This window comes from Octopus sinensis, unplaced genomic scaffold (assembly GCF_006345805.1).
Source record: "Octopus sinensis unplaced genomic scaffold, ASM634580v1 Contig04542, whole genome shotgun sequence".
NCBI lineage: Eukaryota > Metazoa > Mollusca > Cephalopoda > Octopoda > Octopodidae > Octopus > Octopus sinensis.
Window position 1 is genome coordinate 9,509 of NW_021827548.1, and position 15,758 is coordinate 25,266.

At 37.0% G+C, this 15,758-nt stretch overlaps 1 long non-coding RNA gene across 1 annotated transcript; it reads left to right on the forward strand.

Moving 5' to 3' along the window:
* The first annotated feature begins 8,995 nt into the window (after positions 1–8,995).
* Positions 8,996–9,516, forward strand: LOC118761011. The gene is made up of 3 exons (XR_004997095.1): positions 8,996–9,073; positions 9,154–9,158; positions 9,431–9,516. It is a non-coding gene; the product is annotated as an uncharacterized LOC118761011 (long non-coding RNA).
* The last annotated feature ends 6,242 nt before the right edge of the window (positions 9,517–15,758 follow it).

Here is a 15,758-nt window from a genome sequence, read left to right on the forward strand (position 1 = left end):
ACAATGCAATTTTCTTTTTTTCCCCTTTCTAATTTTAAAAAAACTTCTTAACACATAAATATTCTTGACAAGTCATACAATGACGAAAACCGGTTGAATAAATATATATTTATATATTTTATCAATTTCTCATTTTATTAAAATTTTCTTTCATTTGAGCATTCTGCATTTTTAAAAAAATTTTTCCTTACTTATCATTTCTCCACGTGCGGTCAACACAACCCCACTATTTATTAATCTATATATATATATATAGTATATAAGTAAAAAGGGCAGGCAACAGGTTGCTCTGCCGCATACCGAAAGGTTTTGTCGTATATGGAGCCCCCACTTGTAGAAAAAGGAAATAAACAGTCTCTGACTGCTATTTCTAATTCTTTCGGTAGGCGGCAGAGCAACCTGTTGCCTGCCCTTTTTACTTATATACTATATATACTGAACTCCACAGAAGTTCCCGACGCTAAAGGTCATATTTACATACCGAAATCTACCGGTAAATAATTGTTGCTTGTCTGAAAAACCATCGAAAATATTATTTACCCTTATTATTATATTACTAATTGAATTTTTCACTCCATTACGACTATCCCGGTGGGGTGCATGGCAGAATTTTGGAGGGAAAATTTACGAATTCAATCGTATACTTAGTTTTACCCTATGCTCGCCTTCCCCCCACTATTTGATGACGCCTGGTCAAAAGTGGAGGCTGGTGGCATGTGATAAATCTAACGAAGATGGTGCTGAAGAAAGACATAAGGCAATTTCTCGCCTACGATCTAGAAACATGTTCACCATTAACGGTAAGGCATTGTTTTCGTTTATTTACTCCTCATATTTTGCGTATGTGAATTGCAGGGTTATGTCGTATATGGAGCCCCCACTTCTTGAAAATGGAAATAAACAGTCTCTGACTGCTATTTCTAATTCTTTCGGTATGCGGCAGAGCAACATGTTGCCTGCCCTTTTTACTTATATACTATATATACTAAACTCCACAGAAGTTCCCGACGCTAAAGGTCATATTTACATACCGAATCTACCGGTAAATAATTGTTGGTTTTCTGAAAAAACCATCGAAAAAATTATTTACCCTTATTATATATATATATATATTATATATATATATATATTATATATATATATTATATATATATACTTTGATACTTTGATACTTTGATACTTTGATAGGTTTCGGCCATTATTGGCCCAGGCCATGTCTAACTTAATAGCACCACCTGGTGAAGTCTTTCAAGTCAGAATTTGGGCACTATGGCCCACTCAAGTAGAGAGTTATTGTTTACAGAGACATATCCGGGTGTAGGAGGTTTATCCGGGATTTCTTGAAGGAATCTGTCCAAAGACTTCTTGAACCCTATAGGGTCTGTTTCTGTTTTTAATGTGTTTTGGTGTAATGTTAAAGAGAGCGGGGCCAATTGAGGTGAAGTAATTGTGCCGTATTGTTGTTATGAGATGAGAGTGCGATTTTTGTTTTGGGCGGATGGCACGGGGCCCAAGCCTTGGATGTACCTTAAAGGTGATGCCAACATCATTTGGGCAATTCTGATGGAATATTTTCCACATCATGCCGATGATATTGCGCTCACGGCGACGTTGGAGAGAATAAAGTTTTAGCTTTTCTAGTCGACCCCAATAGTCGAGGGCCTCTCATGCCATCTATCTTTTTTGTGATAGACATTTGAGGTGCTTCAACTTTTATGATACTTTGTTTTGTGTGGGAAGACCACAGTGGACAACAGTATTCAAGGTAGGGTCGGGCAAAAGTGGAGAAGAGAAGGATAATGGTGTGGATATCTCTCAACTGAAAAGTTCTGAGAATCCAGGAACACATTCTGCGGGCCATGTCAACTTTGGTGTTTATATGAGTGGCCCAGCTTATGTTGTTGTCCACAATTACTCCCAAGTCTCTGATGTTGTTGGATGCCACGAGAGTTTCACCTGAAGGAAGGGAGTATGGGTGTTTCAGGGCATCCTCTTTTCCAAAGTGGATTAACTCGAATTTATCCTCGTTCAGCAGCATATTGTTCTTTTCTGCCCATTGGATAACAGCCAGTAGATCTGACTGAAGGCGTGTTCGGTCACTCGCCTCATTTATGACCTTCTAGAGCTTGGAATCATCTGCAAAGATTTTTATGTTGCTGTGCTTGATGATGTCATTAATGTCATTAATGTAGATGATGAAAAGAAGTGGGCCCAGCACAGTGCCTTGCGGAACGCCACTACTGACTTTGGCTGGGCTTGATTTTACTCCTTCAACTACAACATGTTGAGATCTGTCTGTCAGGAAACACTTGATCCATTTCAGTAACTTTCCAGAGACACCAATTTTGGATAGTTTTTTCAATAGGATCTTGTGATTAACCCTGTCGAAGGCCTTGCTGAAATCAAGGTAGATGACATCGGTGTTGGAGCCCTCTCCCAAAGCTCTCAAAATGTCATCAAAGTGATGCAGGAGCTGCGTTAGGCAGTCCCTTCCATTACGGAACCCATGTTGGTTAGAGATCAGCCGTCTGTTGCTTTCCAGAAATTGGGTTATTCGAGATTTCACCACCCTCTCAAATACCTTGATGATATGAGAGGTGAGTGAGATCGGACGGTAGTTCACTGCAATGGACTTGTTTCCCCTTTTGAAAACTGGGACAACAGACTGGGACAGAAAGCTTTTAGGAATATAGCCAGCATCCAGTGAGTTTCTCTACAGATTAGCAAGGGGAGATGCAAGTTGGTGTCGACACACCTTCAGGACACAAGCAGGGAACCTATCGGAGCCTACTGCTGAATTGTGTTTTATTTCGTTTATCGCCGCTAAGACATCAGGGGCACCAAACGTTATGTCCGATATAGTGTGTTGGGGGTTGACATCACTGATACAGCCCAGATCGGCCATATTAGGATTGCTGAAAACAGAGCAGTATTGTTTCTGTAGTATATCGCCCATAGATTTGGCATTATCTTGGAGAGTGCCATTTTCATCAATTAGAGGGCCAACAGTGGAGACAGTGACCCTGTGTTTCCTCGCAAATGAAAAGAACACTTTGGGGTTGAGTTTGATTTCTTCAATGGCCCACTTCCCCTCAACTGATCTTTGGTTATTGATGAGGGTCTTCATGCATTGTTGGAGGTTATATTTTTTGGATTCAAGCAGTGCGATAGCCGTCGAATGTGTGTGTTGCTGTTGGCAACACACACATTTTTTGTTTGTTCTTTTTATTTTTCTGATAATAGTTTTTCTGTTTTGGGGGATTCTGCACTTTTTGTTCGCAGGTCTTGGTGGGGAGTGTTTTGCACATACGTTTGTGACGGTGTCTACAAAGATATGCCAAGATGTTTTATTGTTGGTGGAGATGTGTGTATGGGTAAAGGACCAGTCAACATGTGATAGCTCGTTCCTGGTTGCATCCCAGTTGGCATTATGGTGATCCATGTTATCAAATGGGTGGGCTGGAGAGAGGTCACTAGGATTAGCTTTCGGCTGGTGGAATTTCATGTTACAGAGAACAAATATATATATATATATATGTATATATATAAAGTTAATCCAAACATGAAAACACAAAGAGAAAACACAACACACGCGAGGACGTGGAACAAGTATAGTATCATTGGACGCTCAGGAAAGAAGGAAAGAAGGAGGGTTTAACGTTTCAAGCGGAGCTCTTCATCAGAAACATAGGAAAAGGAAAGATCCAAAGAAGGGAAGACGGAGGAAAAATATCGCCAACGGTACACACGCGGTCACATTTTGATATATATATATATATATAAGTAGTTGAATGAATTATCTTAGTATGGATAATTCGGTTAACCGATACCTGGGTAGCAAATTCACGTCAGAAAAACACGGTTGAAGCTACATGCCAAGGGCAGAGATCACCTGCTTTCGTGTGGAAATTTGTGTGTTTTTTTAATACAAATAAATGAAAGAATGGAGTTGAAGGACGATTTAACAAAATTCCTTTATTCTCGACATATGTTTCGAAGGCTGCATATTCCTAATTTGTTAAATCGTCGTTCAACTCCATTCTTTCATTTATATATATATATAATATATATATATATATACATATATATACATACACACACATACATAAGACTATATTTTTGCATATGCTTATGCATGTAAAATTGAAGAGACCTCGTTATATATCATGCACTAGACTAGTATATCCACTGCAAATCTTAATAAACACACTTCACACATTTTAGCCTGAAACTGCATATTATCTTCTTTTCTTTTCTTTTGTTCTCTTTCATTTTCCTTTAACTTAATTTTTTTATTTCCATATTTCTGTAGCATTATTTTATTAGGCTAAAAACCGCAACCTGGCATCTGGGGTGCTTTTAATGGAATTCACTGTGTTTCAAGCATTCGGGTCAGGTCGCGATCGTGGGGGTTACCACATGTCTCAGACGTTTTTGTGGTACATCATATGCACAGTGCTTCCTCCAGTCTAAAAGACTTAAAACAATTTCATTTTATCAGCACCCCGATTTCTTTTCTAGAACATTATCCCTTAAACAATTCCCATCACCACCACCACTGCCTCCACCACCACCGCCGCCACCGCCAACACATTCCCTTTATTATTCTGAAATATATAAACCTAATTACCAAGTATTCCGAGTCATCCTAAAACACCGCACGTGTACAGTATTCTCTTAACATTCACATACACTTATTTCATATGACCACTCCACCCAGTTATCTGATATGTTTTACACACACACACACACACACATACATACATACATACATGCCTGAGTGTGAGTGTGTGTATGTGTGTGTGTGTGTACTAAAACCACGTGATAACAAATCTAACTTTTACATTTGCGTATCAAGATGTACTATAAAGTTTGATACAACTCTCAAATATTTTGATACTAGAAAATGTATTCAGATATTATCGTTGTGTAATGTATTCAGATAGTATCGTTGTGCAATTCAGTCGTGTTTCCAGCTTCTTTATACAGTACATTATGTCCTAAGTTTCCTATTTTTCCGTTTTTAGAACCTAGTGTACTTAAAGAGCATAGAAATATGTAACCGACCTTCTATAATTATACAGTTTTGCTGTGCTTGCTCAGAATTTTACTCCAGTAACGTTGGCCTATTCAAGTAAAAAGCATTAATAACTCCATTTTAAATAAATTACAAAAGGATATTATCCCTTAGTATAGCATATTCAGCCTTAAAATAACTAGAGAAATTAATTACACAACCTCTGGTTTCGTCATGTTATACTTAATTTAATAGTTAGCTTTCGCAACTCTTTCAAGAAACCAAGAAAAATCGCTTTACGATTTAATGTCAAATATTTAAGAACCGCAACTAAAATATCAACAGAAGTGTACCTGCCCCTGGATAAGAAAGAATTTGATGAGGCATCATCCCCTATAGACTTAGAGAAAAATATTCTGCTCCCATAAATGAAATATAATCTGGTTCCCACACCTCTTTGCATTCAATGTGAAAGCTAATAGAACAAGAAACTTACTCTAATGTGTTTATATATGCGTATATACACAAACATCTGACGCTGATTCATCTTAGATGTTATTTGCTCTTCTTTCTTTCTATGAACCTCCCCGCACCCATTAAATTTATATATTCCTTTCCCTCTGCTATTATGTTCGTGCCAAAGGCGCCGGTTAATTTTCTTAACGCTAAACTTTATAGTTTCTCCTCAGTTTCATGTAATCTCCCTCTGGGTACGTGTTATTCAATTTTACAGAAACAGAAATTTGTGAACGAATTGCCTATCTCCCTCTATGTGGAGATAATCAAAGACAGATGACCAAGACAACCAAAAACATGGTACCAAATACACTAGATAAACATGTATTGCTTTATAAATAGAAATATGTTTTAATATTATCAAGGAAAGTGGAGGCGCGTGGCTTAGTGGTTAGGGTGTCGGCATCATGATCGTAAGATTGTGGTTTCGATTCCTGGACTGGGCGATGCGTTGTGTTCTTGAGCAAAACACTTCATTTCACGTTGCTCCAGTCCATTCAGCTGGCAAAAATGAGTAACGCTGCGATGGACTGGCGCCGTGTCCAGCTGGAGAAAACAGACGAGACAGAAACCGGGAAACCGGGCCCATGAGCCTGGCTAGGCTTTAAAAAGGGCGCATTTATTTATTTTTATTATCAAGAAAGTAAGGCGGAGAGCTGGCGGGATGGCTACTGCACGGAGTAAAATGCTTAGCGACACTTCGTCCGTGTTTACGTTCTGAGTTCAAATTCCACCAAGACTAGCTTTGCTTTTTATCTTTTTGGGTCGATAAAATAAGTACTAATTGAACACTGGGGTCGATGTAATCGACTTATCCCCTCCCCCGATGTTGCTGGCCTTGTGCCAAAATATGCAAACAATATTATTTATTAAGAATAATATAATAAAGAATCGCTTTGTCGTTACAACTGTATAATCCATGTCGTTTTGACGATTCGTATTATATAAATTTTAAAATAATTATGTTCTCTAATCGGCAACATTGACAGCAGTAAATTATCTGCTGCAGAACTGTTTCTGGAATTTAGCACGCCAGGGCTTAGACATTTGAAAAATAACCCCAATGTAATCGGTGGAACTGAGCACGTCTAGTTTTATATGGACAACTAGTGTTTAGTTTTTCAAATTATATTGAATTGGAACGATCGTACTGACGAGTCTGCGGACGAAAAATTACGTAAGTAATCGACGAAATCGATATACGTTTAATTCTTGATTTTTATATAATTTTCATCTGTCTTGCTCGCTTATGTTCTGGTGTTTGCTGAATTTCTCTGGAGAACATTCTTTTCTTTGTAGTTAGATCGTATGTAATCTTCTTCTAGCATATTGGTTATCCACCTTGTGGTTTATCCCTAAATATACACATGTATTGATTCGTATTATATAGATAGAATAAACATAATATATGTCACATGATGCCTTGTATTTACGGACACTGTTTCAGCATTTTATAAATAGGTATAAAGCATAAGCAGGGTGCGTAATATATTTGAGGACAGATTTATATTTCTAAAAATAAACAGATAGATAATAACAAATAGTAACTTTATTTATCAAAACATGCTATGAGGATAAAACATAAACCTTCTTTTCTATATTGTTGTTCAATAAAGACACATTCAGCTTCAACGACTACTTCGATTTGAGCGCTAAATCATCTACATGCTCGAATCAAGCGATCCTAGTTTCTTTTGGACATTACTCTGACTATGGCAGCTTACAAAGTATCTTTGGTGTTATGGGCGTGTTCAATGACCTTTATTTCAACAATGCTCCAGAATGGATGGAGATCTGGAGAATTAGGAGGCCAATTTCCAACGACCCCTGTGTTACTAGGGCCATGTGTAATAGTAAAGAGTCTTACTGAAACACTGTCTATCCAGGGCTTAACAATTATTTCCAGGATCTCAATGTAGGCAGCAGAGTTAACTCTAAGGTCTTGTGGAAAGAACCAAGGAGGCATCACATGTCCTTCATTGCTGGCTACTCTTAAAACCCTGACCTTTGCAGGAAGCGTTCTATGTATAACATTTGGAACTTCAGAAGGGTCTGCACATACCCATCTGTCATTTCTTCTGTTAACTCTGTCATCTTGGCCGAAATTTTTCTCATTTGAGAAAAACCAAATCAAGTCTTCTTCTGCTGGATTATTCAATTTGTTTAAGAGCCTTTTAGATCCGATGCAGTGATTTTCTTTTGCTTTTACTGACAAATTGACCATTCCTCGTTATATAAGACTTATATGTGATGTCTTTATGGACAACAATTTCTACTGTTCCTTCTGACATATGGTGATCTTTTGCAATTGACCTCATGAACATTCTAGGATAGTAATCAATGGTCTGTTCGATGATTTCAGGGCGTTTACAGTACTTTTTATGCTTTAATACTGGTGATACGTTTCCAGTTTCAGTCTCTAACTCCTTACAAACTTTGGAGACGCAAGAACTGGAAACTTTTAAAAATCGAGATATTTCTAAATCGCTATACTCAGCCTTTATAACTACAATAACAGCATGCATCTTAATTTCTTGAGTAAGCTGAGGGTCTGTCATTATTATTTTCTGAAACAAAGATTATACAGAGTAAGCAAAAAGAACAGCGATGACCCCCAAAAGTTATGCTCTCATATATCTTACACACCCTGTATCTGTCTATCTATCTATCTATATCTATCTATCTATCTATCTATCTATCTATCTATCTATCTATCTATCTATCTATCTATCTATATATATATATATATATATATATATATATACACACACACATACACACATATATGTGTGTGTGTGTGCGTAAAGCTATTTCCTCAACGGCGTTTTTGTATTAAAATAATTATCAATAACTGGTGTGCATATATATATATAATGAGGTCGAATTAATCGGGTGACACCTCACCACGAAAATTTTGCCTCTTCAGAGATGAAGCACTAGCGAGTATGTGACACATATAAGTACAGCTTATCTATGATGGAACCCGATACTCCAACACAAATCCAGACGAATATTTCAAAGATAAAATGCAAGGTTGGTGTTCATCGGTAATTGGCCATCATTTCTCATTTGAGCTAAAAAAATTACAAGTTCTATGTTCAGATTAGATTTTGCATTGATCTACATGCGTGCCCATGAGGGTCCAATACATTGGATAATGCATACAAGCATACATACATACATACATACATACATACATACATACATACAGACAATCAGACAGAGGGACAAATTGACTACCTGTCAGACAGACAACCCACTTATATGGTCAATAGATAAGAATAAAGTCATGGCACACACGTCTGATACATACACATAAAATAAAGAGCATTATCTATTCACCACGATTGTCTAATAAAACTATCGTTCATACTAGTATCATCAGACCACTACTCCCGCTACACGAATATTAATATTAACGACAACAATACCAACAACGTTTTCTTTATATGCAGGTTGTCGTTTTAGGAGAAGTCTGGAAATAATTCTGCACACTTGGCTGCATTGTTTTCAATAAGAGGAAATGACATAGGAGAAAAGGTGAGAAATAGAATATATTTAGAGAGATATATAGAAGTAGAGCGAGAGGGAGAGCGAGATCGAGATAGAGAGAGAGACAGAGAGAGTTTGAAGTTTGAGGTAGATGAAACTATAGAAATCAATTGCTTCCGGAGTTGTTAACATTAAAGCTGTTATCTAACCGACCAGACAGAAATTTTAATGTGTTCTGTAGTTATTACCTGTTCGGTTTTATGTACGAATACTGGACACATGACTGATTGTATGTGCAATCAGGATTTAATATTTGGTGTCAACATATTATAGTCTATCTTCAACATAGTTATGTTTTTTTTTCTGTCGTTCTTTTTTTGTCTTCCAAATTTCTTACAAACAAAGAAAGAACCTTTCTCCCAGCTCATAAACACGGTTTCTTTTAGTGGGATTCAGAGATCAAGTTGGTGACCAGGCTTGTGTAAATATATTTATCTCTATAATTATCTTTTCTCCTTTACTTGTTTCACTTATTAAACTGCGTCCATCCTGGGGCACTGCCTTGAAGAATTTCAGTCGAATGGACTCCAGTACAAATTTTCTATTACAGCCGTGTACTTATTCTATCTTTATCTTTCGCTGAACAGGTAAGTTATTAGTATTATGCTTTGGAAAAGAAGATACATACATACACATGTATGTATATATAGGTACACACACATAAATATACATATATATATATATATATATACATATATATATATAAATATATATATATGCATATAATGTCCATCCCGCAAAACAGGAATAGAGTCTGACAACAGATTCATCATCCAGTTACAGGTGTGAGATCTGCTTACTTGATTGAAAATATTCCTTGTTCACACAGTTGCATAAACTCTCTGGTATCCGGCCAATAATCGTGCGTCTTATCTCCCCGGCTGCCATTTCGCGTAGTTCCGAGGCACTCTGATGGCTGTAGAAAGCTGAATGTGGCGTGCAGATCAGATTTGGTCAATCCTTGAGAACACATCTGGATAGTAAGAAAAAGAAAAGAAGAGGAAAAAATAGGAAAACAGTTTAACGAAGAACAACGAACAGTCTTGGAGAATAATCTAACAGAGAATTAAGAAAGGTGGGAAGGAGAGAGATGCATTGTAAAGAATATTGCTTTAGCAATCTTCAACTTCATGTTGAGGATTTCAAACAAAATACTTCATTTTCCAAAGGAAAACTCTACTCCTCGCCAGAACTGCCCAAGCAACCTTGAGGTAGAAATTAGAAATAAAATTTATCAATTGTTTGCAGGTAGCCTGCAGACATGTATCAACCATGAGGAGTAACAGGGGACTTATTGTAATGAGTTACTTCTCCAAGCATAATTTAGAGTCTAATGTTACGTATGCGAGGTAATTTATCAGATAAACCAATTGAGAGCAGGGTCTGATTATTGAAGAGCCATAACTGTTGAAGATGCTTTGAGAGGATATATTAGAAATTTAAATGGAAACATGATTAATAGCATCATTTGAGATAGATTTATCGTGATTAAAATTTACATAAATATATTGGATGCATTCATTAGTTTTATGAAGGAGGAAATAAAAGAAAGAATTACATGTCAAGTAATCTCTAAGAAATAAGCATCATTGAAATTATTATCAAAGGTATAGCATGAATTTAAATTATTGAAACAGTTATGCAGAGCTTTGAAGATAAGTTAGAAACCAGATTTAGGAAACCTAGTATCAAGGAACGCTACATCGTCTTATACAGACACAGACTAACTGTAATTTTATGAAAATGTCAGTAGACACATACGAAGACAGGCGTGTGTATTTGTTCGTAGAAGAAAACAATATCATTAATTGTGTCTGTACAAAAAGAACTTTTACGTAATGCAAATGTACATTAGAAATATTTTACCAGTATGTGTGAAGTTTATCTTTCTATCTCTTCCTCACATCATTCCAGTGTTAGGAGGAGAAGAAGAAGAAGAAGAAGAAGAAGAAGAACAAGAAGAAGAACAAGAACAAGAAGAACAAGAAGAACAAGAAGAGGAACAAGAAGAACAAGAATAACAAGAAGAATAAGAGAATGAAAGAAGAAAAAGGAGGAGGGGAGAAGAGGTAGAACAAGAAGTAAAAGAGAATAAAGAAGAAAAGGAGGAGAAGAAGAAGTAGAAGAAGAAGAAGAAGAAGAGGAGGAGGAGGAGGAGGAGGAGGAGGAGGAGAAGTAGGAGAAGGAGGAGAAGAAGAAGAAGAAGAAGAAGAAGAAGAAGAAGAAGAAGAGATTAATTTAGTTTAATTAATTTCAAGTCTCTCTGTGAATCTCTTTTCTCAACTCTTATAACAAGAAGGAAAAAAAATTAAGTTAGCTAAATCAATTTCATGTCTGAGTTATGTCTTGCTGAAGACACAAAAAGTGAGGAAGAAATAGTGTTATTCCCGACGTTAAGAACATTATCTCATGGAAAGGAAAAAAAAACAAGACAAAACCCAAAAAATAAAAGAATTGTATAGAAGTGTATATATACTCTTCAGTCAGTCATAGAAATTCCTTAAAATACACAAAGCTAGAAGCGATTTCTCCCATTAAGAATTAGTTTTCAGTGCAACCACGTATGTGGACAAGTGACATCTAGTACAACATTGGGCTGACCACACTCTGACTAGATTTGGTAGGTGGAAACTGTAGGAATCCCGTTTATATATACAGAGTAAAAATCCCCTTCGGTCATGAATGACCATGGGACGGCACCTAGAAAGTTCTTCACTGAAGCACAAGTCCGGAAAAGGTTGTTTATGGAAGACCAGCAGTTGCCCATGGATACCAGCCTCCTCTCTTCACTCCGCCGATGTTATCAAAGGGAAAGGCACCAATGACGTCACCACTAATTTCTGCGACTGAGTGAACTGGATCAACGTGAAATAAAGTGTGTTGTTGAAGAACATAATATACAGCCCGGTCCGGGAATCGAACTCGCTACCTCGTGATTGTGACACTGACGCACCTGCCGCTGAGCCATGCGCTTCCACCATATGTGTGTGTGTGTGTGTGTGTGCACAAATCACATACACTAACTCAGGCACATCTACATACAAACGCGAAGACACGTATATACATAGGCGCAGGCGTGGCTGTGTGGTAAGAAACTTGCTTCCCAGCCACATGGCTCCGGGTTCGGCTCCACTGCGTGGCACCTTGGGCAGATGCCTCGGGCCGACCAAACCCTTGTGAGTGGATTTGGTAGATGAAAACTGAAAGAAGCCCAACGTATATATTTGTATGTCTGTGTTTGCTCCCCCACCCGCTTGACAACCGATGCTGGTGTGTTTGTACGTCCCCATAACAAAGCGGTTCGGCCAAAGAGAGCGATAGAATAAGCAGTAGTCTTACAAAGTATAGGTCCTGGGGTCGATTTGTTCGACTAAAATGTGGTGCTCTAGCATGGCCGCAGTTAAATGACTGAAACAAGTAAAAGAATAAAAGAATACACACACACACACATATATATATATGTATGTATATGTATGTATGTGTGAATATATGAGTGTGCGTATGTTTGTGTATGTGTATTTGTGTGTCTGTATGTGTGTGTGTGTGCGTGTGCGTCTGTGTGTGTTTTGGAGTGTACCAAGTGATTTTTTTGATGAGTTTTTTTTTATCATTATCCGTACTTTCATGTTTTTATTATTTTATCTTTTAGATTTTAAATATCAATATGAAGAGATGGTGTTTTTATAAACATTGTAAGGAGAAATGTGCCGAGAAAAAAGTTAGTAAGTAATCTTGAAATCGGAAATATTAAGAACTCGATTTTTAATGCGAATTTAAATAAATGACAAGCACACATATTCAAAATGGTGATGTAAGGAAAAAAAAATTTTTATACACACGCTAAAATATGTTTGTTTTTATTTCGGAAATCTGACATTATGGCAAAAAAAAAATTTTGATGTTTTTTCGAGGAGAAATCCCATCGACTTTTTTTATGATTTTATTGCGAATTTTTAATAAACGATAAAAAAAATATCGTTGATACACATGCTGACGGAAAATTTAATACCATCAGTTATACATTTAATTATATAACAGAGTTAAATTTAAGCTTTGATTAGTTCAATTCCTTTGCATTGCTTTCTATCATGTTTTGCCATCTCAGCTCTCCGAGTTTGCCGAGAACGTGAGCATATTTGATTTGGTTAATTTCATTGAAGAGGAATATTATCTATATATATAAAACTGAGAATGTGTGACTATCTGTCTGTCTGTGTGGATCCCTAAAACTTGAGAACTACACAACCAATTTCATTCAAATTTTGTACATGCCTTACTTAGGGTCCATGTAGTGTCATGGGTAAAAAAAATTAACTTCTTGCCTAGGGCGAGCCCGCAGCAATATATCTTCTCCACTATGAATCCCTAAAACTTGAGAACTCCGCAACAAATTTCATTCAAGTTTTACACATGCCTTACTTAGGGTCCATGTAGTATCATGGGCCAAAAAAATTTTTAACTTCTTGTCTAGGACGAGCCCACAGCAATATCATATCTTCTCCACTATTTCAGTATTACGTGTTAAAAGTGAAACAAAAACATCTCTCTATTTTAATGTCAGATACTTTCACCTTAATACTGAAACTATTAAAGTCAAACTATTATATAAGAGGGCTGAACCATTAACAGTGGGCATCCATTTTGCTAGAAGATCCGCTATGGTCTTATCTGCTACACCACTGGTTTTCAATACATATTAATCAAATTAATATTCAATTTCTCACCCTTATTATTTTAATTTTAAATTTACATGTATATATAATAATAATAATAATAATAATAATAATAATAATAATAATAATGATAATAATTGTGTACAGTGCTCAGGTGCACTACAACTCATCTAAAGTGTATATATAATCAGGTGCAGTTTCGGCGGATTTCGGAAAGCATGAGGGCCTTAAAGAATGCAGTGTCATAGCAGTCAACAGTAAACTGACGCAGGCAGTTTATTCCATGCTTCAGCAACTCTGAGCGTGAAAAAATGTTTCCGAAAGTCATGGGAGCTGTGTTGTTTTCTGACTTTGTAGGCATGTCCACGTGTGTTAGACACATGGAGATCAAAAAGGTGTTCAGTGTTGTTGTTGGTGAGGTGGTTGATAACTTTGTGGGTATTTACCAAGTCCATCGCCAGAGGCCGGAGCTTCAGTGAATCCATGCCCAGGGAAACAAGGCGCTCAGAATATGGTAGGTGTCTGATGGAGGGTATGCGTTTGGTTGCACGTCTCTGGACAGATTCCAGGAGGTCAATGTTCTGAGCAAGATAGGGGTTCCAAACTGATGATGCGAATTCCAAGTGTGGTCGTACCATAGCTGTATACAGTCTTAAATAGATGGCTGGAGAGCGGCTAACAAAAGTCTTGCTGAGTGATGCCAAGATACCATCGGCCTTCTTGACAATTTTAGAGATATGCTTTGTCCAACGCAAATCACTGCTGACAGTGATGCCTAGGTCACGCTCGCAAGAGGATTTCTTGATATCAGTGTTGTGGAGGGAGTATGTGGACGCAGGGTTTTTTCTCCCAAAATGCATGGTGGTACACTTGTCCACAGCCAGTTTCAGTTACATATTATATATATATATATATATATATATATATATATATATATATATATATATATATATATATATATATTATAAGTGGGTTAATATAAAGAATACTTTAGTATACGAACTAAGTGATTCTGCAAATGTCGATTTTATGTGATGTATATCATTCGATGGTTAGATACGTTAAACATTTAAATATGCCTCATGTACTATCACCGCTAATCCTCGGACAACTTTAGTACCGTTCACGCTATTACAAATGTTCATACCAGGTTTGATATGATATGATTTTTATGGGTTACTACCGTAAATCCTCGAGTATAATCCGCATTTTCCCCCAAAAATTTAAAGCTCAAAATCCCTAGTGCGTATTATACACGAGGTTAAAAAGGAAATTTATTTTCTAAGCAATGTTCAAGTTTCTATTTGCTGTCCAGCAATGTTTATTCAGTATTAGTATCAGTACCCACAAGAATTTATGGTATATTGTCTACTACAATACTCTATAAAATTTATGTGAACGTGTGGTCATAAATATATATATATGTGTGTGTGTGAGTGTGTGTGTGTGTGTGTGTGTGTGTGTGTGTGTGTGTGATTAATGGAAGATGGAAAATGCGAGAATGTTTATTGATTATTACAAATGTTTCGATCCATCTAGTATCGCAATCCCTCACGAGTGGGATACTGAAGAGCCAACTGGTTTAGGAGTATCCGTCGGTGTAGATGTGTCTCTTCGGGTGATTACAAGATGTACCTCGGTAAAAATTTATGTTCCGCAAGTTTTCTTTACGGTCAGTGTATAGAAAAGCAGCACATTAAGGGATAAAGCCTCACTATTACAGAAGAACAATAAAAACCAGATACATAAACGTTAGAGACATTTAAAAACTCCGCAACCAGGCTGCTAGCAAATTTATGGAGCTATCAGGAGAGAATGCACGCCATTTCGAGGTCTTTCTCTCGACGACATCATTGCGCACCAGCTCCCCTCACTGAAATGATCAACTGCTTACTAGCTCGATCAACTGGTTTCTAGCTTTCGCACAATATTCTTCTAGCCATTGTTCTTTATGACAAAACCTAATGGCTAGCTTTCTCCACTGTTGTCTGGATACCACT